General features: G+C 47.7%; 1 long non-coding RNA gene across 4 annotated transcripts; it reads left to right on the top strand.

Annotated features, from left to right (window-relative positions):
• Window positions 1-16,622: 16,622 nt before the first annotated feature.
• Window positions 16,623-21,745, top strand: LOC133368528 (uncharacterized). 4 transcript variants are annotated; one of them, XR_009758673.1, is made up of 4 exons: window positions 16,623-16,656; window positions 16,900-17,144; window positions 17,642-17,726; window positions 21,328-21,745. It is a non-coding gene; the product is annotated as an uncharacterized LOC133368528 (long non-coding RNA). The 4 variants fall into 4 exon arrangements; XR_009758672.1 differs by lacking the exon at window positions 17,642-17,726; XR_009758675.1 differs by lacking the exon at window positions 17,642-17,726 and having other exon boundaries at window positions 16,627-16,652; window positions 16,993-17,144.
• Window positions 21,746-22,226: the final 481 nt, after the last annotated feature.

Genomic DNA, 22,226 nt, shown 5'->3' with positions numbered 1-22,226 from the left:
GCATACTTAGGCAACTGATGGAGGTCCCATGCCTGGCTGGCCCAATGGGGCTGCCACCCCCCCATCCTCACCACCCTTCTGGCATCATTTGGCCCCCTCCTGCTGCAGTCATCAGTCTTCACCACTGAGGGAGCAGCTGGCAACTGCCACTTAGTTCTGTCCCCCACCCCACCCCACCCCACCCCACTTGTTTCACCTTGGGGCAGGAGGGCTGGGATTTCAAGAGCCTACAACTTGAGAGATCAGCTGGTGTGACAGCTCAGAGGCCCCCTCATGCCCCGATGAGGCTACAGACAATGCCTTTGTGTGGGAAGTGAGGCCTGTGGGTTGGCTCTCTGCTTCCAGGATGGACATCTTACCTTCATTGGTTTAGAGGCACAGCCAGGACAGCTCAGGAAGGCCGATTCTTCTCACGGACTCCAGCTGTAGAGCTGTAGATCCCAGCTGCATCAGGTCCCAAAAATTAAAGCGCGGGTAACCCAAAGCAGGACTAACTGAGCTCCAGCTTGCCAGAGAAAGCCTCTGTGGGTGCTGTTACCTAGTGGGCGGAGGATGAAGGACAGCACCACAGGGGACACCCTCTTCCATCTGCGGTTCTGCAATGAAAGAGGAGGAACAGATATGAGGAAGGGTTTGCTCCTCACATGCGTTATTCTACCCTCTTCCTGCTCATCCTCCCGCTGCAACTGTCCAGTCTACCCCCTTTGTGCCAAACCCTCTCAACCCTCTCCCTGGCTCCATCCCTTCCCTCCTTTCGCTCCTCCTCGGACCCTTCACTGGGTGGGACCTTGCCCTCCCCTGGCTGAGCTTGAGGGGGTCCCCTCTGCTCCCCCCTGCCTCCCTGCCACCTTCCCTCCCTCAAAGGCCTTCCCTTGGGCTGGGCATCCAACTCCTCTTCCGCCATTACACAGCTGGCACCCTCCTCCTCCCTCCTCCCCACTTTTCCTCTCTTTCATGTGTCCTGTTATTCCGCATCGTAAGGCGGGAGGCATGTAAAATGGTGCGTGGAGTGGACACGGAGAGCTGTTTCTCCCCCCCCCATAATGCTAGAACCCGGTGGGGTCTTCCAGGGAACCAGAAGGGCGGGAGATTCAGGACACACAAGAGGAAGGACTCAAGGACAGAACTCCCTGCCACTAGATGTGTTGATGGGGGCTGCTGGAGAAGAGGACTATGAAATGATGGAGGAGACTTCCAGCTAAGGTGGCCATATGTTCCACCCAAAAGAAGAGACATTGTGCCTCTACATAGGAGCAGTTGTTGGGAATCCCAAGTGCGAGAGGGCTCCTATTGTGGGTTTTGTCCCTGCGGCCTCCGGTTGACCATTGTGGGAACAGACTGCCGGGCTAGATGGGCCTTTGGCCTGATCTAGCAGGGCTCTCTGTATGTGGAAAACCTGAGCCCCAGGTGGCCATCATCGCAGACGCTGCCACGCCATCCTCACCTCCCCCCAAAAAGGGACACCTGCTCACCTGGCCTGGCGTCGTGGAGAGGGACCACTCGCTTCCTCCTCCATGTGAAGCAGGGGCACACCTTGGAGGGGAAGTCTCTGTGACGTCCCTCCCTGGTTCTCCCTGTCAGGTTCCCACCTGCTTGTGGCTACTGCCTTTCACTAGGCACCACCAGGGACACCACCAGTCAGGACCGTCCTTTATATGGTTTCTCACTCCGCTCTAGCACAGATCTCACTAGATCCCACTGCTAGGCAGCACCACCAGTCACTTCCTGTAACCAATACTCCCAGAGACCTTGCCTCAGTCTCTCTATAGCTTGTTACTTTGTGACTGTGTGCCTATGCTGTTCCCAACCCCCTTGTATCTTTAAATATAAAGCATACAACTCTGGGTTGCTCTGGATAATTGACTTGTTACAGTATCTCCCTTCACCGCTGCCACCATTAGATACTGTTTCTGTTCAGCCTTGGTAATTACCTAGCCCTCCCTTCTGGTCTGTATATTCCCCAGCCAAGGATCAGGCCTTTGGTAAACCAAATAAGTATTTATTTACTAACAACAGGAAATAACAAGATTACTGAAGGAAAGTTTCACAAGCGTATGGTTTCATATATGGTCACTCTTTATGTTTCTGTTCATATATATATTTTTATTTTATTTTATTTTATTAGATTTATATACCGCCCGACTAGCATTAGCTCTCTGGGCGGTGAACAACAGAATATAAAAATACAAAACATCTCAGATCTCATAATAAATACAGCATAAACATATATAAAACAAGAAATCAAAAACAATTACAACAAAATTTAAAACTAAAATGAGTTACATATTAAAACGCCATAGCAAAGAGGCAAGTCTTAACCTGGCGCCGAAAGGAGAGCAATGTCGGCGCCATACGCACCTCTTTGGGGAGACAGTTCCACAGTTCGGGGGCCACCACTGAGAAGGCCCTAGATCTTGTCACCGTCGTCCGAGCCTCCCTATGAGACGGAACTCAGAGGAGGGCCTTCGATGTGGAGCGTAGTGTACGAGCAGGTTCATATCGGGAGAGGCGTTCCGATAGGTATCGTGGTCCCGTGCTGTATAGGGCTTTATAGGTCAAAACCAACACTTTGAATCTAGCCCGGAAGGATATTGGCAGGCAGTGCAAGCGAGCCAGAACAGGTGTTATGTGTTCCGACCGCCTGGTCCCCGTTATTAATCTGGCTGCCGCATTTTAGACAAGCTGTAGTTTCCGAACTGTCTTCAAAGGCAGCCCTACGTAGAGCGCATTGCAGTAGTCCAGTCGTGAGGTTACCAGAGCATGTACGACTGATGTTAGGTCCTCCCTGCTCAGATAGGGACGTAGCTGGGCTACCAGCCGAAGCTGGTAGAAAGCATTCCGTGCCACCGATGCCACTTGGGCCTCAAGTGACAGGGAAGCATCTAAAAGAACCCCCAGACTATGAACCCGGTCCTTTAGGGGGAGTGTAACCCCATCCAGGACAGGGTGTATATCCACCATTCGATCCGGGAAACCGTTCACCAGGAGCATCTCAGTCTTGTCTGGATTGAGCCTCAGTTTGTTAGCTCTCATCCAGTCCATTATCGCAGTCAGGCAATGGTTCAGCACATCGACAGCCTCACCTGAGGAAGATGAAAAGGAGAAATAGAGCTGCGTGTCATCAGCGTACTGGTGGCAACACACTCCATAGCTCCTGATGACTGCACTCAACGGCTTCATATAGATGTTGAAAAGCATGGGAGACAGAACCGAACCCTGCGGGACTCCACATTGCAGAGCCCACGGTGTCGAGCAATGTTCCCCAAGCACAACCCTCTGGAGACGACCCGCTAAGTAGGAGCGGAACCACTGCCAGACAGTACCCCCGACTCCCAACTCCGCAAGCCTCTCCAGAAGGATACCATGGTCGATGGTATCAAAAGCCGCTGAGAGATCAAGGAGGATCAACAGAGTTACACTCCCTCCGTCCCTCTCCCGACAAAGGTCATCATACAGGGCGACCAAGGCTGTCTCAGTGCCAAAACCGGGCCTAAACCCCGATTGAAACGGATCTAGATAATCAGTTTCATCCAATAGCGCCTGGAGCTGGCCAGCAACCACTCGTTCCAAGATCTTGCCCAGGAATGGAACATTTGCTACTGGTCTGTAGCTGTTGAATTTTCCGGGTCCAAGGAAGGTTTTTTCAGGAGTGGTCTTACTGCTGCCTCCTTCAGACTCTTTAAATATCAGCCAAATACAATCCAAACTTCCCTCAGAACTCTGCCAGCCAACCCTCACCAAATGATCTCACTCCAACCAACTCAACAACTTCTCCCCCCATCACTCACAAACCTCCATTTATACCTTCAGCCAGCCAGCCACTCAGCCAATCATTATCCAGCATACTTCCGCTTCTCACCTATGTACTCCCCCTTTCTCTCTCAGTCAATTACCATACATCACCAAATGGACCCGCACTTACCATATTTACAGATGCTTAACCTACAGGAACATCACATTCCCCCCCCTTTAAATAACAGCAGAGTATTTCTCCTGTACCCAGGACTAATATGTCATGTTTATATACAAGTGTCCATCACTTTGGGGTATAGTGTCATTTATATGTTACATCTTGCTCACTTGATTGTAGTATCCACCATCTGCCTCGAAAGTCTGAGAGTCCGGAGATTAAGGGGTGCTAGCCGGAGGGCCCCCCAAACACCGGAGACTCTGGCCAAAAACTGGAGACCTGGTAACTCTATGGGGTAGTGCTGCAATATTCCACAACAATTGCTTAGCAGAGGTCCTCCTCACCTTTGCAGACTTCTTGCTAGCAGCCCTTTCCATAGCCTCCAACCTCACCAGAATACTTCTAATGTCAGGGGCACCCTCCCCCTCTGAAGCAGAATCCTCTGCCACCGACTGCCTGTCAGGAACTTTAGCAGGCTGCTTCGGGGCTTTACCTTTTCCCTTTTTACCCCCAACACTCTTTCTTGGTGCCATGCTAACTGATCCTAACCCAACTCTACCACCCAAATGGCTTAAATAACCGTGTTGGTTGGCAACCTCTACCCCTTATCAGGGTTACCATCCCCAGCAGGATGGGATCCTTACAGTTAAGGCCAAACTGCAAGGTGAGCGTTAACTAGTTTCTCACCTCTTAGGTAATGGCCCACTCTTCCAAACCCTTCTATCCCACAGCACCTCTCAAGCAGGCCTCACTTAAGCCTCCTGCCCTACCCAAGCCTTCTCTCCCCCAACAGCACCCCTTAAGCTCCTCGCTCCTCCACAGAACCTCCTCCCCCCAGGCTCCAAACCCTAGGGGCTAGGCCCCACTGCTCCGCTCCTCGTCGCTGTCCCGTCCAAGCTGCTGCGAGGAGCAGAATTCTAGCACCAAAACCCATATAATCATCAGCTGTTAACCCATTTTGTGCAGCTCAAGTACCATTTTGTTCCATTCCTGTGATGATCATGTTCCCACTCAACGAAGGGGCCAGTTCATCCAGCACGCAGCACAGGACCTGTCACCAGAGGAGATGTGGGCTTGTTCCGGGATTGTAAAGAAATGAGTTTGGTTGCATCAGTGGTGGCAAATGAATTTCAGATGAAGGACGAGGAAAGTTAGGGTCTGAAAACCCACCATATCTCTGGTCAGGGTTGTTGCTCAGGAGGAATGGGTATTTGCCAACTTCCGAAATTGATAAGAGGATTCCATCAGACAGGGGAGGAAGATAGTCTGCTGGGAAGTTATAAGGATTACGAAGAAAATTATGGGGCCGTCTCCATGGAATTGGGTGGAGCACTGACATCACTCTGATGTTGATAGATGATGTTCCAGTCCAGAAGGAATCTGGAGAAGGAGTGGAATCATTTACGCTGGTGAACGTTGCTGTGCACTTGAATACTAGTTTACTTATTTATGTGAATGAGCATTCATCAACACAGAGAGAGCTGTCCTGCTCTCTGATGTTGAACCAAACACATGATACTGTGGGGGAAACCCACATGCACAACTCAGATTCACAAGGGGCTTGGTTCAAACTTCTTCTGTTTGGGAATCATTATTATTATTATTTTACCTGTTGTGCTCAGCAAACATTCATTTAAGATGATCTTGGAAAAGTAAATGTTATTTCTTCATACGCTTTGTGGCAACCTCAACTGAGTCTATGACAATCGGCATTCTAACTTTAATGCTTTGGGACTGATCCCTAGTTGCAGAATGTTCCAAAAGGAACAACCATTGAAGGTAGATCCTCTACTACAACAGAATTTCAAAGCGCTTTGATCTATTGAGAGCCAGTTTACAGAATACTAGAGGGAATCTCTTTCTAGAAAGGGTTATGCCTCAGTCCAATTTCAACCACAACCCTGAGAGGTTCCTTGAAATTGAGGGGTGATAACTGGACCAAGCTCAGCTCAGGTCTTAATATCTGAGGAGGGACAGTTCAACCCAGATTGTTAATCCTTTTGAAAAGGATGCTGGAATTTTACGTTGCCTTCATGAAGGCAAATGAAGCAAAAGGGTGCATAACTGTAAGGAGAAAGTTGGAAGGAGAATTGAAAAGAGCCTTGAGCAGGTAGGTGTAGGTACGAGTGTCAGAGGTGCTGAGCAATATTTGATCAGATCAAGTCTGGTTTGTTCTGGTGAAGAGCGTCAGCATTTCTGACACCTAAACCCATGCAATCGTCACCCATTATTCATTTTGTGCAATTTGGGTACCATTTTGTCCCATTCCTGCGTGGATCACATTGCCATTCCAAGAGGGACCATCTCATCCTGCACTCGGCATGGGAGCTGTCACCAGAGGGGATGAGAGTTTGTTCTGGGACTGTAAAGGAATGAGTTTGGTTGCATCAGTGATGACAACTGACCATTAGCTAAAGGATGAAAAAGGCCAAAAGCAGAGACCTCCCCCCTTGTGATTCCCAGCAACTGGTATTCAGAGGCTCACTGCATCTGCAGGTGGACACAGAGCATAGCCTCTGTGGCTAGTAGCCACAATGAACTGGCTTAAACCCATCCAAGTTGGTAGCCATCACCACCTCCTGTTTTTTTAAAAAAACCATTTGACTTTATCTGTGGTATTAAATGGATATTTTATGTTTTATGAAAAGCACATGGAGGTTTTTGATTAAGCTGCATATCTTTTTCATTTATTTATTTATATTAAATAATCCTGTTAAATAAAAACATAAAAATAAAATGAAATCATCACATAGTGAAATATTGACTTAGGCACCTACTGAAAAGTAGATCATGGAGACTTAAGACTTAGTAAAATATAAAAAGCTACTTTATTTATAGAGATACATAGCAGATAGGAAAGGCATACCTAGTTCTACCTAACTAAGTTGGAGGTGCAATGCCCAGATGTGGGTACTGCCCTCGTGGCTCAGGAGAGAGAGCAAAGTCAAAGATGTCTTCTCTCTCCTCAAACAGTCAAAGAAGAAGACAAAGGAAGGAGGGGCGGGTCAGCTTCCTGAGCATATCAGTTTACAATGGAAGGTAGGCAGAGAAGAGCACAGGTAAAGGTAGGCTAGCCTAGCCAGCTGGAGGACCCGAACTCGATCTTCCTTCCGTAATACACACAAAAGAACCCTAACAGGAGTTGTTCTTGCCCCACTTCCAACATCTCAGAAAGCAGAAACAACTTCCTAAGACGCCACTCTTTTACCATCAAATGTTTTCCTTTGCTTGTTGTTTGGAAGATGCAAACTGGACCACCCTGTGCCCTCAAAAGAAAGGCTTGCGTTTCACTTGCAAATTTTCCCAGACTGACAGTGAAATCCTACCTATGCCTACTCAGAAGCAAACCTCATTGAGTTCAATGGAGCTTGCTCTAGGTGGGGATCCCTATTGCTAATAATGAACTTGATGCCACTGGATTAGATCACACACCAAGGCTGAAAGAAACTTATCACACTGTTCCAGCCATAATCATATTCTTCCATTTGCACGGCGAGTCACACCAAGTCTGTGAGTCGAATCATACATTTCCTAGTGTTTTCATTTGCCTCTTCCCAAATTCAGTTTCCCAAACCAAAATCCCAAGCAAATATGCTCCAGAGGCACAGAGTGCCTTCACACCGTCTTCTCGCAAAGGATTTATTTAAAGATAACATACCAAAAGCAGGAAAAGGTGAGCCCCAGAAATGGAGGGAAGCCAAAAGACACGGGTGGAAATGACTGAAATGGTGAGAGCATTTATACTGTTTCCCGACTTCGCGATATTGAGTCGGCACTGTTCTGAGAAAACATCCAGATCACTAAGGTATTAAGATTTTCAGGATACAACACTAACCTGTCTGCTGTAATTAATAACCTAAATGGGGGTATTTTAATTGGAAAGTCTGACATTCTTTTCATTGAAGATATGCCATTCTTGGTGTACCACTTCAAGATGCTGAATGACATTCCTAAACACCTTAGCTATATAGTTACATAAAAATAAATGTGCATCTAGGAAGTCCTTAAAATGCCAGCTCTGGTTTGTGCAAAACGAGTACTACAACACTCCCTTTGTCATGGACAGACCACTGCTTGCTGAAGTTTAGACTTTCAGTAACCTCTTCCCTCTGCAAGGGTGGGGGACTTATTAAAATGGTCCGCCCCCGGAGACTAATGGATCCTGAAGGTTTTCAAAGGGCTCTGGGGGATTTTCCGGCTGATAGGACTGGCGCTCCTGCTGAAGCCCTGGTCGCTCTGTGGAATACGGAGATGACCCGGGCTGTAAACACGATCGCTCCTGCACGCCCTCTCCTGTGTAGAGCTCATACAGCTCCATGGTATACTCCGGAGCTGAGAGCGATGAAGCAAGATAGGAGGAGGCTTGAGCGGAAATGGAGACGAACTCCCGACGGATACAATTATGCGCTGGTTAGTGCTTCGACTAAGCTCTATGTAGGAGCAGTGAAGGCAGCTAAAAAACATCATTTTGCTGCCACTATTAAATCATCTCTTTGCCGCCCAGCGGAGCTCTTTCGAGTTGTCCGGGGGCTTCTCCATTCAAACCCTCCGGACACGGTGGAATCATCGGAGGCCCGCTGTAATCAGTTTGCCGATCACTTCCAGAATAAGATCTCATGTATCCGCCAGGACCTAGACTCTCAAGTTATAGCAGTAGATCCTAGTGAGATGTCCGGAGCACAGTCTTGTCCTGTTTTGTTGGATGAGCTTCAGTTGGTTCAACTCGAGGACGTGGACAAGGTGCTTGGACAGGTACGTGCAACCACTTCGGTGCTGGATCCTTGCCCCTCCTGGCTGATAAAAACTAGTAGGAATGGAACAGGTAGCTGGGCCAAGGAAGTGATAAATGCCTCTTTACGAGAGGGAGTGGTCCCGGGCTGTCTGAAAGAGGCAGTGGTGAGACCACTCCTGAAAAAACCTTCCTTGGACCCAGATAATTTTAACAGCTACAGGCCAGTGGCGAATGTTCCATTCCTGGGCAAGGTCTTGGAACGGGTGGTTGCTGGCCAGCTCCAGGCGCTATTGGATGAAACTGATTATCTAGATCCATTTCAATCGGGTTTTAGGCCCGGTTTTGGCACTGAGACAGCCTTGGTCGCCCTGTACGATGACCTATGTCGGGAAAGAGACAGAGGGAGTGTAACTCTGTTGATTCTCCTTGATCTCTCAGCGGCTTTTGATACCATCGACCATGGTATCCTTCTGGAGAGGCTCGCGGAGTTGGGAGTTGGAGGTACTGCCTGGCAGTGGTTCCGCTCCTACTTGGCGGGTCGTCTCCAGAAGGTAGTGCTTGGGGAACATTGCTTGACACCGCGGGCTCTCCAATATGGGGTCCCGCAGGGGTCAGTTTTGTCCCCCCTGCTTTTTAATATCTACATGAAGCCGTTGGGAGAGGTCATCAGGAGTTTTGAAGTGCGTTGTCATCAGTATGCTGATGACACGCAGCTCTACTTCTCCTTTTCATCTTCTTCAGGTGAGGCTGTCGATTTGCTGAACCGTTGCCTGGCCGCGACAATGGACTGGATGAGAGTTAACAAACTGAAGCTCAATCCAGACAAGACTGAGATGCTGTTGGTGGACGGGTTCTCTGATCGGATGGTGGATATACACCCTGTCCTGGACGGGGTTACACTCCCCCTAAAGGACCAGGTTCGTAGTCTGGGAGTCTTTTTAGACTCTTCCCTCTCACTTGAGGCTCAAGTAGCCTCGGTGGTTAGGAATGCGTTTTACCAACTTCGGTTGGTAGCCCAGCTACGTCCCTATTTGAGTAAAGAGGACCTTACATCAGTGGTACATGCTCTGGTAACCTCACGTTTGGATTACTGTAATGCGCTTTACGTAGGGCTACCTTTGAAGACAGTTCGGAAGCTACAACTAGTGCAAAATGCGGCGGCCAGATTGCTGACAAGGACCAAGCGGTCCGAGCATATAACACCTGCTCTGGCCAGCTTGCACTGGTTGCCAATATGTTTCCGGGCTAGATTCAAAGTGTTGGTATTAACCTATAAAGCCTTATACGGTGCGGGACCACGATACCTTGCGGAACGCCTCTTCCGATATGAACCGGCCCGTGCACTACGTTCTGCTACGAAGGCCCTCCTCCGGGTTCCAACTCACAGGGAGGCCCGGAGGGTGATGACAAGATCTAGGGCCTTCTCAGTGGTGGCCCCCGAACTATGGAACAGTCTCCCTGAGGAAGTACGCCTGGCGCCGACTCTGCTCTCCTTCCGGCGCCAGGTCAAAACCTTCCTATTCTCTGAAGCATTTTAAGTTACACTGATTTAATTTTAAAAATGTTTATTGTGTTGGATTGTTGCTTGTATTTTAATATTGTTTTGTTATTTATTGTATTTTTATGCTGTTTTATGTTCACCGCCCAGAGAGCTATTGCTAGTCGGGCGGTATATAAATTTAATAAATAAATAAAATAAATAAATACTAGGAAATCCTAAGGAGGTGGGGTGGGATCCTTGGCACTCCTGATGTTGCTGGATGCAATTCCATTCATCCCTAATCATTGCCCATGCATGACGGTTGAGACTCATGAGACCTGGAGTTCAACATCATCTAGACAGCCCCGGTTATCTCCTTCTGTCCTAAATGGATCTGAAACCTACCTCTAGGTCACCAGGACGCCTACCTTATGTGGATCAAACTTCACTTTGTTCAATGTCATCCATTAAAACAAACAGCCAACATCTGTTCTGGATTTCCACAGATGTAGTGCCTGTGAAACTGAACCCTAGTCCGTCTCACTTTAGTGTGGTCCTTTCCCTTTGTCTTTGCTCGAAGCTTTTTGGGTCACAAGAACTCTCAAAAATGCAGGAAGAGAAGGCTTCCAATTTTCCCCATTTCCCCCCTCACGCTAATTGGCAAGTTAGAGGAACCCTGTGCCATCATGCATCTAGCATGACTTCTGCAATAATCTCCTGTATGTCCCCACCTTCCCTCCAATATGCCATGTTGTGAATTGGATCAACTCCATGGTTTCTTTCCTCTAATGCCAAGTAGTGCCAGTGCCTTTGCTACCCCTGAAAAAGAGACACCAAGTTCAAATCCTTTATTTGCATTAGCCACAAGCCATTGCAGTTGGGATATATAAAAACAATAAAGAGTAGATATACAATTTAATCAAACTATCCTAATAACATTCTAGCATTTATATAGGACGCTAACTGGTGAAATTGATATATCCAAAATCCATCATCGTAAGAGACATGGACAGGTGAAACCATCATCATCAACAACAAAAACTTAAGGTACCATTGAAGATCTTGTTCCAATGGCACCTGCTAAGAATTTTGCAGACATTTCTGTCACCCTCTGCTCTTGGTCTGCAACACGAAAAAATGCATAGACGTTAATAGAACACTCTGAGAAAGATGACAGCAGTGGAGTAATGAGCTCACTTCTCAAATCTCTATAGACAGAGCAGAATAACATTGCATGGGCTACTGTTTCAACACTACCATCTCCACATGGGCATACACGATTTTGCAGTGGCATTCTTTTAAAACGACCTTTTAATAGGGGTGAAGATAGAATGTTCAATCTTGTTCTAGGAGAACTTCTTCTATATTTAAGAATTATTCACTAATAGGCAAAAAACCTTGCGGTTTAAGAACGTACCTATAGCACAGATATTTCTATCAAACTTTCAAAAGCAGGGAAATTGGGCAGCTATAGTGAATGCACCAGGGGAGCAGGAGACCTGACCTCCTCTCTGAGATATTGTACTGCCCTACAGATTGGTCAAAATGCAAACACAATTTGGGTTGGTCTTTCACAGTCCAATCCACTTGCTGTGTAGCTTGCAAGAATTTGGTAACGTGCCTCTGAGCATATGATGCGTAAGAGAAATGGACAAACAAGTAAAACCATCAACTAAAAAAATAACTCAAGGTACCATTGTAGATCTTGTTTTAATGGCATCTGCTAAAAATTTTGCAGACATTTCTGTCACCCTCTGTCACCTTTTAAAATGCCCATTTAATATGGCTGACGGTAGTCTGTTCAATCTTGCTCTAGGAAAAGCTCTTCTACATTTAAGAATTATTAGATTTTGTAATTAGGGTGCCGGTGAATTCAGATGACTAAGCGGAAAACTGTTATACTATGGGCAGAACTTTCCTATAGGAGCCAAATTGCTTTGTTGTTCAATGTCATAGAGACACAGTTTAATTAGAACTCCTGCTTTGCTAGCCCCTAAGATTTCTGTGGTGATACAATATCTTCCTTCACCGCTGCCTCCATTAGATACAGTTTCCCTTCAGCCTTGGTAATTACTCTGCCCTCCCTTCTGGTCTGTATATCCCCAGCCAAGGATCAAGCTTTTGGTAAACCAATAAAAGTATTTATTTGATAACACTAGGAAATAACAAGATCAGCGGCGTCACTAGCAGGAGTGCGGGGAGGGGTGCGGACCTCCAGCACGCACCCTCCCAGGGGCATAGACGAGGTGGCTGGGCCTGCGTGTGTGCGTTCACGTGTGCGCGCTCGAGGCCAGCTACCCCTGTCCATGCCCCTGGGAGGGCGCGTGCCGGAGGGGCACCCAGCCGGAGAAGGCCTGGGAATGCCGGCGCGCCTCCCTCGCCCCGCTGATGCTGCTCCCGATCTCGCCTGCCCGCCTCCGAGGAGGGCGCAGCCTTGCCGCGCAACGGTGGGGGGCGGGGTGGCTGTGGGTATCACCCCCCTCAGGGTGTCACCCGGGTGCAGTCTGCACCTTCCGCACTCCAGTTGTGACGCCCCTGAACAAGATTACTTTAGGAATGTTTAACAAGTGTATGGTTTCATATAGTGTCACTCCTATGTTTCCAGTTATATATATCCTGTCCAAATAGCAGCCTAATAGAATCCGAACCTCCCGCAGAACTCTGTCAACTCAATCCCAACTGCCTCCCACTCCAACTCCTTTCCAGTCACTCTCCTCTCAACTTCCCACAAAACAGAACCCTGAACCAACTGTCATCCGTCGGGACTTAGACTCCAATGTTATAACAGTTGAATCAAATGAGGTATCTAGAATACAGCCTTGTCCTGATTTTTTGGATGGATTTCAGTTGGTGCAGCTTGAGGACGTTGACAAGGTGCTTGGACAGGTGCGTGCAACCACTTCTGTATTGGATCCTTGCCCTTCTTGGCGCATAAAAGCTAGCAGGGATGGAAGAGCCGGATGGGCCAGGGAAGTGATTAATGCCTCATTGCGAGAGGGAGTGTTCCCTGACTGCCTAAAAGAGGCGGTAGTGAGACCGCTCCTGAAGAAACTGTTGAGCAGAAAAAGTTATATTAAATTGATTTGATCACATAGGTTTATTTCCTGGTGACCTGACCTTTCACATTCCAGTGGCTCAGTGAATAAAAGCCGGTTTAAGCTGGAAACGTTCCTTCCTCCCTGTTTCTTGTATCATACCCAAAACCAATACCTCGCATATAGTTGCAAAGTGTATCTTGAAAGAAATGTTAAAGTTTCCCTAGTGCCTCATAAAACCTTGACATGCAAGTCTTTGAAATGCAAGCCTGGCATATTAAGGCTGTCACCATTCAAGGGGCGCCTGGTTGCAAATGGTGCCCCATCCCATGTCTATCTTTTGTCTCTGGCTACAGAGTGCTTATCTCAAGGACATGTAAATTATGCAGACCCAAGTCTGAAAGCATTTCCTATGTCCCTGCTAATGTTCCTCCCCTGCACTCCTTCACCTCCTTTTCTATGACGCTGCTCCCCAATATTGTAACCTCTGGGGTAAAGCTATATATTCTCTGTTTTATCAATAAACAGGGTTCCCATTCTGAAGGCTTTGAGCTGTAAGTAGTGGGACCCCTTTGCAAAGGATTTCTGTGTTGTTTTTAATTGATCTCTGGTAGTGGGTCTTTTTGCACTCAACTCCCGCACCCCTCCTGGGTGGATGTGAGCTGGGGTAGACAGAGACAGCTCGCGTGTCTGGTTTGGACCTAACAAAACCTTCCCTCGACCCAGAAAACTTTAACAATTATAGGCCGGTAGCAAATATCCCATTCCGGGGCAAGGTCCTGGAACGAGTGGTTGCGGATCAGCTCCAGACACTCTTGGATGAGACCGATTATCTGGATCCATTTCAATCGGGTTTCAGGCTCGGTTTTGGCACCGAGACAGCCTTGGTCGCCCTGTATGATGACCTTTGTCAGGAGAAAGACAGGGGGAGTGTAACTCTGTTGATTCTCCTTGATTTATCAGCGGCCTTTGATACCATCGACCATGGTATCCTTCTGGGGAGACTCGCTGATTTGGGAGTTGGAGGTACTGCTTGGCAGTGGTTCTCCTCCTACTTGGCGGGTCGCCTCCAGAAGGTAGTGCATGGGGAGTATTGCTCGGCACCCTGGATCCTCCAGTATGGAGTTCCGCAGCGGTCAGTTCTATCCCCCATGCTTTTTAACATCTACATGAAGCCACTGGGTATAGTCATCAGGAGTTTTGGAGTGTATTGTCACCAGTATGCTGATGACACACAACTCTACTTCTCCTTTTCATCTTTTTCAGGTGAGGCTGTTGATGTGCCTGGCGGCGACAATGGACTGGATGAGAGCTAACAAACTGAGGCTCAATCCAGACAAGACTAAAATGCTTTTAGTGGGTGGTTCTTCTGATCAGATGATGGATGTTCGACCTGTCCTGGATGGGGTTGCACTCCCCCTGAAGGAGCAGGTTCGTAGCTTGGGCGTTCTTTTCAAACCATCCTTGTCACTTGAGGCTCAGGTAGCCTCGGTGGCACGGAATGCTTTCTACCAACTTCGGTTGGTGGCCCAGCTACGCCCCTATCTGGACAGAGACAACCTTGCTTCAGTTGTACATGCTCTGGTAACCTCTAAATTAGATTACTGTAATGCGCTCTACGTGGGGCTGCCTTTGAAGACGGTTCGGAAACTGCAGCTCGTGCAAAATGCAGCGGCCAGATTGTTAACAGGGACCAGGCGGTCCGAACATATAACACCGATTCTGGCCCGCTTGCACTGGCTGCCTATATGTTTCCGGGCCCAATTCAAGGTGCTGGTTTTAACCTATAAAGCCTTACACGGCCTGGGACCACAATACCTGATGGAACGCCTCTCCCGATATGAACCTACCCGTACATTTCGTTCAACATCGAAGGCCCTCCTCCGGACGCCTACTCAGAGGGAAGCTCGGAGGGTAGCAACAAGAAAAAGGGCCTTCTCAGTGGTGGCCCCCGAACTATGGAACGATCTCCCCCTTGAAGTATGCCTGGCGCCAACGTTATTATCTTTTTGGCGCCAGGTTAAAACCTTCCTCTTCTCTCAGGCATTTTAATTTAATTATGTCACATTATAACATCTTCGTATTTTTATATTTAACACTTTTAGTATTTTTAATATATTAGTTTTTTAATATTTCGTATTTCTGTGTGTTTTGAATTATATATGTGGTTTTAATTGTATATTGATGTTTTATTCTGTTGTGAACCGCCCAGAGAGCTTCGGCTATGGGGCGGTACAGAAATTTAATAAATAAATACATTAATTAATAAATCCTCTCATTTATACCTTCAGCCACTCAAACGCTCAGCCAATCATCATACAGCATTCTCCAGCATTCTAACCCATGTACTCCCCCCTCTTACTCAATTCACTTACCATAGATCCCCATATAAACCCGCACTTACCATATTTACAGCTTTTAACATAGAAGGACATCACAGCAGTCATCCTTCAAGATCCGCTCTTTCTTGAATGTTGTGATGCAGTTTTCCAACCAAGCAATGTTTACAAAAATGTCTATATGAGGAGGAAGTGTGCACCAGTGGGCTGCACCCTCCCTCCCTGAGTATATATGCACATTGTAGGCTTAGCAAGTCACCTGCTAGAAGGATCTAAGCAGGACATTTTGGGGTAATACCTTGACTGGCCAAAGGGTCCCTCCTTTTTTCCTACTTCACACTGTTGGATGAATTAGATTGGCATATGGGAGTGGTGCAGTTTGGTTGCTCTTTGGGGCAGAGAGTCTGTGCCGGTGTGGCAGTTGGAGAGAGAAAAACAAAGTCTACTGAGGCATTGTTGGGTTAAAGCACCAGCAGATCCCTAATGGGAGCCCCTGAACACTGGTTCAGCAGGGCCTGGCGGGCCATTTTGGGTCCACGCTCAAGGCTCACCTAGCAAGGCAGGAAGTTCTTCTACATCTTTGGGTGGGGAGCCACAGTCAGCAGCTGTATCACATGCCCAGTGGCCTAGAGAGAGGTTTACCTTTCAGAATTAGCTAATTCACGCCTCATGGCCAGTTAATTTAGTTAATTTGGCCAACAGTTCCCGCAAGTTGTTATATTAATAAATGTAACCTTATCCAGAGTTTGCATCTCATGAGTCTTCTTTGTGGGTGTGTGTACAAATGCTGATCTTGTAGATGCCAGACACTCCACTCCAACGGCGCCAAGGTCAGCTTATTTTTTGTTATAAGCGTCCACAGCATTGATCAAGACAGGGGAAATCATACCAAACACCAATTAACAGAAACAGGATGTCTTCCCAAATGAGGCAACTTGTACTCCATGAAAGAAAACCTCTTGGGTGTGGTTCACAAGACTCCCCGCAAGTCACAAACAGTTTGCCGAAGATCCAGTGATTACAGCAAGGCTGCATTCAACAATTAGCTCTTTTTTGCTGACTCTGGACGCTGACGTTCTGAATGAAACAGTATAAAAGGAGCCCTGAGATATTACAATAGCATCTCTTGGTGTTCAGCTGCTCCTTTTCATCTGCCGTATGTATCCTTTTCAGCTAAATATCTAGTGAATTTGGTAACAGGTGCCTCTGAGCATACAGTGAGTGGTGGCAACATCTGCCATTTCCAAAGATGGAGAATTACATTTTTGTATGTTTGTTGGTGTTCTTACTTTGATTCTTCTCTGTGTTACTACTCTTTCTGCAGAGAATCTGTCCTAAAAAATTATTTCTCTCATTATTCATTGTAGAAATCTGTGTCAAATTTATTTTCCTTAATTTCAAAGCCCTTTTATTGCGATGTCATATGATGGTGAAGATAGCCTCTTTTGTTTCAAACTGAAAGTTATGCTCTATTTCTATTTTGGGCACATTAACAGTTGAATCTAAAACTGCACTTTGATGTAAAATCAGACGGATTACAATACGTTGATACTTCAGCAATGACTCTAGCTGTTGGAAAAAACAAACTTGGCCTGCACAAGATGCATGTTTCAGCCTGCTATGCTTCAACTACTCCACTTAAGGAAAGGTGGGCGTGTTCAATTAATTTTGCTAGAATATATTTCACCTCCCATTCTTTTATCTTGTGCAAACTGAGACACTCCTAATGTCCATTGGAAATTATTATACAGAACAGTCAGTGCCATTATTCCACAATTGTTTATGGAGCTTTTTTTTTAGTGTTGCAAAGTGTTGCTGTAGTTCACAGATTCACAGAAACAGAAGCAAAAGAGAATGCTTTACTATAGAAAACTTCACTAAAATTGCAAAGTAAATCAATCATATTTAAAGTGACTATCTGAACAAAGTGCCAGGTGCTCCTCTGTGGGGAGGGAGTTTGAGTATGCCCACAGAGGATATCCTCTCCTGGTCCACCACCACCCTGAGGGCCTCCTCTGCTGATCTTAACACCTGACAGAGTCTGTAGGGGAGAAGGTGGTCTTTTAGGTGGGCTTGTGTTGTGCTTCACGCTAAAGTGGATTTTTCTTCTGTCCAACTCAACACTTGACTTCTGTGGGCTGAAAGTTGTCTGGTCTGACCTGTGACAAAACCCTAATATCAAACGGGAACAGCTGCAGCACGAGGGGACTGAGGAAGACCTGCCCTGGGAGTGAGTATCTGGTATCTGGGTGCTTGCTACTAGCTCCTTTGGGCTGCTGTCTGTCCAGACAGCTGAAGTCCCTGGTAAGTGGTGCAAGGACTGGGACCCCCTGCCTGGCCCTTGCTCCAGAGAGAGGCTGCAGTTAATCTCGCAGCCCCTTGCAACAGCTGCTGGCTGGACCAGGTGGCATAAAAGCACAGCTGCCCTTCGGGAGCCCCTTCGGGAGTCCCGAGGGTGAGGGCGCTACCCCTCTTCTAATACTTTTTCTTGGTTTTTTTTATTTGTTTCCTGTTAAACCAGTCTAGAGGAGATTGGTGGTGGGGAGGGCGTATGGTGCATGTGTAGTTCCTGCACAGGGTGGGAGCCTGTGCAGTGAACTGAATGAGAGGAGAAAGTCACCAGATGCCTTCAGAGTGAGAGTCTGTAACTGGCAGAAGGCTGGCCCTACCTGGGTGTGAGGGGGAGTAGACGGGCCCTGTGTGAAAACGTTTGAATGGGTGTGACTGTTCCCAATCCTCGCAGAGGCCTACTGGGATAATTTGCTCTGGCAGGCTTTGTTGGTGGGCTTGTGTTGGGCCCATATTAGGTGTTTAGGAGGAGTCTTAGTACGGAGGAACATGGGTGATGCCACCCCAATTTCAGTGATTATGGGCAGAGGGAAATATAGCCATGGGGAGGTGGTGAATTACCCGAGAAGGCGAAGGCAAGGTTATCTGCACCTTGTTCCTTGCTGCCACTCCTCTCATGGTTTGGTTCCTCCTTGCTCATCTGCTGTGCCCACTGGCCTGTGTGTGTTGTTGTTTAACGCCAGATCTGTATATAATAAGACCACTCTCATCCATTATTTATTTATTTTATTTTATTCAATTTCTATACCGCCCACAGCCAACGGCTCTCTGGGCGGTGTACAACATAAATCCATGACTTGATTGTGGATGAAGGTGCCGATTTGGTGTGTATTACTGAGACCTGAGTGGGTGAGCTTGGAGGGGTTGATCTGACTCAGCTCTGCCCACCTGCATATTCGCTGCAGCACCAGCACATGCTGCAGGGACGGGGGGGAGGAGTTGCTGTGGTCTACAGAACTTCCATCTCTGTCACCAGGAAACCACTCTGTCTTGGAGCTGGCTGTGAGGGCCTGCACCTGGTGTCGGGCCGAGGAGACAGTAAACTAGGGTTGCTGCTGGTGTACCATCCACCCTGCTGCCCGGCAGCTTCTCTGACTGAGCTGGTGGAGGTCATCTCAGCTGTGGAGTTGGAGGAGCCCAGAACGATAGTCCTGGGTGATTTCAATGTCCATGCTGAGGCTGCCACTAGTGTTCCGGCTCGGACTTCATGGCCTCCATGATGACCATGGGGCGTCTCAACTTGTTACTAGCCCAACACATAGGGCAGGGCACACCCTCGACTTGGTTTTTGCTCCAGATGGAGGAAGGGGTGGTCTGGAGATAGCGGGGGTGGACGTCACCCCATTGTCATGGTTAGATCACTTCCTGGTGAAGTTTAGACTTATGGCTCCAATCCTTCCTTGCAGGGGTGGTGGACAGATTAAGATGGTCTGCCCCCGGAGCCTAATGGAATCCACTGGATTCCTGAATGCCCTGGGGGAGTTCCCAGTAGATAGAGCAGGTGACCCTGTTGAAGCCCTTGTCATGCTGTAGAACAGCGAGGCGCATCGGGCTCTCAACACGGTTGCCCCCGATCGCCCTCTCCGGCACTGTGGAGCCCAGCTTGCACCTTGGTACACCAGTGAGCTAAGGGCAATGAAACAGGCAACATCTGCTGCAACTTCTTGGGAACGGTTTCAGTTGATGCGGCCCGATGACGTGGACAAGGTGCTTGCAATGATGCGGCCAGCAGTGTGTCCTCTCGACCCTTGCCCTTCTTGGCTTATTAAAGCTTGCCGAGGGGGTCTGACCAAGTGGATCCAGGGTGTGGTCAACACATCATTGCGAGAGGGAGTGGTTCCAGCCACCTTGAAAGAGGCGGTGATTCAACCACTCCTGAAAAAGCCCACCCTGGACCCATTGGTATGCGACAACTACCGACTGGTTGCAAATGCCCCCTTCTTAGGGAAGGTGATTGAGAGGGATGTGGCGCAGCAACTGCAAATACTCTTGGATGAAACAGATTATCTTGACCCATCCCAGTCTGGGTTCAGGCCTGGCTATGGGACTGAATCGGCCTTAATCGCCCTGATGGATGAGCTTTATCGGGAAAATGACAGGGGGAGTGCGACCCTGTTGTTCTTACTTGATCTCTCAAAGTCCTTTGGTACCATTGACCATGGTATCCTTCTGGGCTGACTTGGTGAGATGGGTATTGGAGGCACTGTTTGACAGTGGTTCTGATCCTATCTCCAGAGTCGTTCTCAGAGAATAGCATAGGGTGACTGTCTTTTGACCCCCTGGCAGCTGTGCTGTGGGGTGCCACAGGGTACCATCTTGTCCCCCATACTGTTTAACATCTATATGAAGCCCTTGGGAGCAGTCATCAGGAGCTTTGGGGCGAGGTGTCAGCAGTATGCTGATGATACCCAGCTCTATTTCTCCGTAACATCTGAATGGGGAGAGGCTGTGCAAGCCCTGGACTGCTGCCTGGATTCAGTGGTGTGCTGGATGAGGGCCAATAAACTGAGTCTGAATCCTAGCAAGACGGAGACGCTGTGGGTTGGTGGTTCCCGAGTTTGGATAATTGGTCAGTTGCCTGCTTTGGATGGGGTCGTACTCCGTCTGAAAGAAGAGGTCCGTAGCCTGGGGGTGCTCCTGGATCCATCTTTGTCGCTAGAGGCCCAGGTGACCTCCGTGGCTAGGAGTGCCTTTTACCAGCTTCGGCTGGTTAGACAGCTGCGGCCGTTTCTGGACCGGGATAGCCTGACCACTGTTGTCCACGCACTGGTAACCTCTAGGCTGGATTACTGTAATGTGCTCTATGTGGGGCTGCCCTTGAGGTTGGTCCGGAAGCTGCAGCTGGTGCAAAATGCGGGGGCGAGACTGGTCACTGGAGCAGGGTATCACCAACATGTCACCCCGCTGCTGAAAGAATTGCGCTGGCTGCCCATTTGCTACCGGCCAAGTTCAAGGTTCTAGTTTTGGGGTACAAAGCCCTATACAGCTCGGGACCAGGATACCTGAAAGACCGTCTTACCCCTTATATGCCCAGTCAATCACTGCGCTCTGCAGGTGAGGCCTCCTGCAGATACCATCTTATCAGGAGGTCCGTTCTGCACAATAGAGGGAACGGACCTTTAGTGTGGCAGCACCTACCCTGTGGAATTCTCTCCCTTTGAATATCAGGCAGGTGCCAGTCTGCATCTGTGTCAGAATTGTTTAATATGTTTTTTAATAATGTTTTCAACCCTTTTTAAAGGTTGTTTTTAAATGTTTTTAATGCTGTTTTGTTTTCATGTATTTTAAGACCTGTTTTTATGATGTTTTGGAGTGTTTTGATGCTTTGTTTGCCGCCCTGGGCTCCTGCTGGGAGGAAGGGCGGGATACAGATTGAATAAATAGATAAAAAAATAAATAAATATGTTATATAGTGAGGTTTTTTAAAACAAATATCATGAGCGTGGCCTGCCTTCACTCCTCTTCTGCATGTCTTCTTCTAGACTACCTTCCAGTAATTCCAACATGGCCATCTATTCAGTGCGAATATACACCATCCGACCCGGCCATTTCGAGGGCCCTCCCATCGTCTTCGGACCCATGACCGGGAGACCACCCTTCCTGCAAGAAGTCTACATCATCCCAGCCGGACCCACCCTTCCTGATAGCTAACTATTCAATCCATGCTCAGAGCTTGGAAGTAACTAGTTACAAGTAATGAATTACTTGTAATTTATTACTTTTTTGAGTAACAAGTGCGTAACTTCATTACATTTTGCTGGTAATAGAATGAGTAGTAACTTCATTACTTTGGAGGCGTAATGGTAATGTTTCCAGCATTACTTTTGCGCATTACTTGGGGGGGGAGCAGGGGAAGTCTTCTGCTCCTCTGATTTGTGAATAAAAACCATGTGCTTCAAATTGGGCTTCTGTGCAGCATTGTTCTTCCTTCATGCTCTGTGGGTGCTTAGGAGGCGATGAGGGAAGAGGTGGAGAGCGAGACTGGGTGGAGAAAACAATTGTTTAAAAATGGACAGGAGTGGCAGGAGAAAAGAGCTGGAGGCAATATATATATACAAAAAATATGTGTGTTGGGGTATCATCATTGCTGGGGGTGGGGTGAGGGGATGTGAGATTCTGTTATGCCATTCTGTTAATCTTATGGGGGGAAATTCTACTACCCTCTGTGTGTGTGCTTATTTTTAATGTTGTTTTAGGCTACTTAGATGTGCAGCAGCCAAGGCCAGCACCTTGTAGGGATTTAAAAAGAAAAGTAACTGAAATGTAATTGTAGTGATTACTTTTGAGTAAAAGTAAAGTAATCAGTTACTTTCGGAGCAATTGTAATTGTAATGGTAATTACTCCTTTTGGGGGGCCATGTAACTGTAACTGTAATTTATT

The sequence above is a fragment of the Rhineura floridana genome, chromosome 12, assembly GCF_030035675.1.
Source record: "Rhineura floridana isolate rRhiFlo1 chromosome 12, rRhiFlo1.hap2, whole genome shotgun sequence".
In the NCBI taxonomy this organism is placed as follows: Eukaryota; Metazoa; Chordata; class Lepidosauria; order Squamata; family Rhineuridae; genus Rhineura; species Rhineura floridana.
This window is presented reverse-complemented; position numbering and strand designations above follow the sequence as displayed.